At 35.4% G+C, this 4,346-nt stretch overlaps 1 long non-coding RNA gene across 1 annotated transcript; it reads left to right on the top strand.

Annotated features, from left to right (window-relative positions):
• The first annotated feature begins 788 nt into the window (after positions 1–788).
• On the top strand, positions 789–2,669 carry LOC108371171 (uncharacterized). The gene is made up of 2 exons (XR_001848721.1): positions 789–1,380; positions 1,502–2,669. It is a non-coding gene; the product is annotated as an uncharacterized LOC108371171 (long non-coding RNA).
• The last annotated feature ends 1,677 nt before the right edge of the window (positions 2,670–4,346 follow it).

Genomic DNA, 4,346 nt, shown 5'->3' with positions numbered 1-4,346 from the left:
CAATTCTGTCTACTCAGCCTACACTTTCAAACACAAAAACTTATTGCATTTCATAAGAAATGTAAACAAATTTTTAACAAACAATTTTAATTAAAAATATGATACTAAAACCATTAAATAGTTGAAAAATATCTATGTATGTTTTCTAATAGATTCTTTTAGTTGTCACTTCACGCTTACTAATGATAATTAAGTAGTAGAAATGTGTATGAAAATGACTTAATATAAATTTATTACAAAACAAATCAATGTTATATCAAAACTTAAATGAGTAAAATGTGGCAAAAAACCATAGGCAACGTAAATATGAGAGCACAAGAAACTAAGAAATTAAAAACAAAAACTAATTAAGAATCATTTGAATTATACGTTGATATAATTGAGTATAAATTATTAATTAGCGTTAATGAGTGACAAAAAAATAAGTTTTAAAAGAAATTGAAGTGAAGCATATGGGTGTAAGACCAAAATGTAGGCAAAACCAAAACACCAACTTTGAATATTATAAAAAATTTTGTAAAGTACTTACATATATAGTGAAATTTAATAAAAAACACGAGAAAATTCACAAAAAAAAAGAATGAAAAGCGAAGCGAGAGAATAGAAAAAGAGAAAGCGAAAAGGAAAAGGAAGGAAAGATAAGTGAATGAGAAGGTAATGGAAGTGAATGAAATGGAAAGCAATTGTGAAGAGCAAAGCAAGAGATAGGCAAAAATAAGGATTGGANTTAAAGTACTTACATATATAGTGAAATTTAATAAAAAACACGAGAAAATTCACAAAAAAAAAAGAATGAAAAGCGAAGCGAGAGAATCGAAAAAGAGAAAGCGAAAAGGAAAAGGAAGGAAAGATAAGTGAATGAGAAGGTAATGGAAGTGAATGAAATGAAAAGCAATTGTGAAGAGCAAAGCAAGAGATAGGCAAAAATAAGGATTGGATTAAAGAGAGTTTAGAAACAGCGGCTAATGCTAAGTGAGAGAGCATGCGTGGTTAAGACTAACTGAAATAGATTGTGAGTGAATGGAAAGAAAAGTACTGAAGAGCGAATAATTATGTTGGAAATCAAAAGAAGCGAGAAATGTGAAACACATTTAAAAAATAAAGCAACAAATTAGATAATATATTGAAATTTTTCGACTGAGCGAGCGATATGGGAGTTCACGCAACGAAAGTAAGGCTCAGCAGTAAAGAAAGTGTTCGATGAATATCGTAAAACAGAGAAAGGCTGATTATGCGCGTGAAAGCTTTAAGACAAGAGAATAGCAGTTTGAGCCGAAGTGTGTGAAGAAGAAGTAAGAGAATGGAGCACTGTAATGGATATGGAAGGTTTGAACAATGCTGAGTGGAATGTGTTCAGAATGAGTGGAAAGTAGCTTAGAGGTTGAGAGGCGAAAGAGAATATTATGAGCGNGGAAATAGAGCGAAAGCACTGTAATGGATATGGAAGGTTTGAACAATGCTGAGTGGAATGTGTTCAGAATGAGTGGAAAGTAGCTTAGAGGTTGAGAGGCGAAAGAGAATGTTATGAGCGTTTTTCGATGACTAAGGAAACGTACAAATGGTTTGCAAGTGCAGAAGGATAATCAGCAAAGAGTGTAGAAAAGCTGTAGAATAGCTGAACACACAGGCGGGCAGCTGCAATAAGAAATAATTAAAAAAAAAAAACGAGCACTAATAACTAATGGCAATATTTTTGGAGGTTGAGAAATTTCGTTAAAAACACACACACAGAAGCATTAAAAACAATAACAACAAAATAGTAGCAACAACAACTGCAGAAATTTGTAGAACGAAAATAGTTAAGCCAATAATAACTCAAGGCAAGTGTGGAACTAAGTAAGCAGAAATTGAAATTATTTCATACATGAAATTTGGCAACAACGCCACGCATAATTTTAACTGCAATGTGGCAACACAATGCGCGAACGAAATGCAAAATCGAAGAAAGACACTAAGAGATATGCGAAGCTGCTTGGAAACAACGGACGATAGCACGGCGAGCGCGCACAAACGAGCCAACAAAGAGCACGGTAGCTGAGAGCGAAACAACTGCGTTGAATGCGGAAGGAAAGCGTTAACGGTTCATAGAGAGCGGAAGGCATGCACAGACAGAGAGTAGGAAAGATGAGAGGAAGGCAACACCAGATCGGAGTGATGTGCTTGGGGAAAAGAGGCTTGTAGAAGTGTAGGAAGGCGGTATGGAACGTAAGAAGTGCGTGGTAAAAGTAAAGAGAGGAATGCAAGAGTAGGAATTTCGCAGGAGAGTATGAACTCCAAGGCAAGTGTGAGAGAGAGAGAGAGAAGGAAAATTGAGAGAGTATTGTACATAAGTTCTACAACGAGCGAGCGAAAGCAGTGAGTGAAGTACGGAGTCAAGAGAGAACAAAGTATGTACATCATGAAGTGTGCAAAGAATGATACGTAACCTTTACGCTTCCTACTGCTAGCGCTCAACGACCAACAAATTAAAACGCCAAAGCTGCCGGATGCTCAAGCAGATCGCGCAAATGACAACAGCCACAAACATACATACATATTTATGAAATCATACTCATACTCACCCATATAACCACATTAATACATATATAAAACGTAGCATGTAGAACCTACGCGTAATTGCATTGCGATCTTTTAGGCGTTTAAGGTAATTTTTAATCAAACTCGCTAAACATACATACGTACATATATCATAGATTTACGAAATGCATGTATTTTATGTAATAAATGTTGAAATACGTAGTAAAGCAACAAAGCAAGCGTTTAGCATAATAACCATATAAGTACGGCATACATACGAAGAACAATTAAAAAAAATAACAAAACAAATAACAAAGATACAAGTGCGTAATTTAAAGAGATATTCCAAGCCAATGATTGAGTACACACTAACAACAAGCAGCGACTCATCACAAGCAACAAGAAAAAAATATTTGTTTATATTTACTCGTAGTAGCATGCAATTTGGATTGCTTACGAGAAATGGAGTTTTACATACATAAAATTTAATATTTACATACATCATCATATAATCATTATAATTGTGAGACATTTGATGTGTTACTTCTATTAAATAGCAAATAAAATTATTATACATACACATATATACACAATCACCATACCATAAAAGTATAACCATAAATGTAATCGTATACCATATAACTACATAGTGCTGAAATCCATTAAAAAGAATGTGAATGCGAGTAGCCAAGTAAATTCGATAGATCCTTGTGAAGCGAAAAGTAGTGAAGAAGCGACAGAATAGTCAATGAAACTTGAGCTAAAAAATACGTTGAGAAGTACGATGAAAACTGGCAACACCGCATGAAAATTGCTACAAATATTTCACGCTTGAAATATGACATCAGTCGGAAACTGGTAGCAGAAAATTGTATGTTACTTAAAGCGTTAACTCTGAACTCACACGCCAAAAAAAAGCAATAAAATAAAGTGCGTAACTTGGGTTGAAGAATAGTGCTGAGATCGGTTCGTGCGTTTGCCTACAGATTTCAAAAAGAGAGAGAGCGAGCGAGTGAGGAAACTTGTGGAGAACTTTGATGAATATGGATAGTGCGTGAGAGAGCAAAATATTAGACGAAAAAGGTGGACTACTTAGCTGAATTGAATACGAATTAAAGAGAGAGAAACAAGAAATGATAGATGGGAGATTACATACATATATCAGTGCTAGACTAAATCGCATGAAATGAGAGAAATTTGTTTAAGAACTAACTAAATCATGTATTGGGCAGCTAGCGAAGAAAAGTAGCAAAGAGGCGGAAAGAGAGCGAGCGATGCAGAATGTTGTTAGCACTCAAATTGAGTATAGTAGGAAGAGGCGAAAGTCTAAAGAAAGTTATGGAAAGGATTAGCGAGTCGGAATAAGTCGCAAGGGCAACTACTGTGGCGAGCGACTACGGTTTACTGATAAGAAAAGTTAACTACACTCGAAAGCTACAAGTACATAATCAACAAATGGTTTCAGAGTGGTCCAGAGTATGAAGGAGGAGGATTTAACATTTTTTTTTGTGCATGCATATGAGGCATTTATACAATTAAAAAAAAACACTACAACGAAAAAATTGAGCTTCGAACGAATCAGGATAATCAGCGGCAATGTTTGGAAATACAACACATTAAGCAAAGAGAAAAAAAGACAGCAGCGCTCAGTAGAGTAAGTGAAGCGAAGAATTTTTCAACGGTGCGGACTTACTTGAGCGCGAAGAACAACAACAGCAATTAGTGTCAGCGAAGTTGCAAACCCGACTATGGAGAGAGGGGTTTTTTAGAGCGGGAGCTTTGAGGCTAGCCATTTGGCAAACCAGCGTTATGCCTAGGTAGTGAAAATG

Source organism: Rhagoletis zephyria, unplaced genomic scaffold, assembly GCF_001687245.7.
Source record: "Rhagoletis zephyria isolate East Lansing unplaced genomic scaffold, Rhagoletis_zephyria_1.1 Rzeph_scaffold_04742, whole genome shotgun sequence".
In the NCBI taxonomy this organism is placed as follows: Eukaryota; Metazoa; Arthropoda; class Insecta; order Diptera; family Tephritidae; genus Rhagoletis; species Rhagoletis zephyria.
The sequence above is the reverse complement of the archived record's forward strand: the minus strand, read 5'-3'. Positions and strand labels throughout refer to the sequence as shown.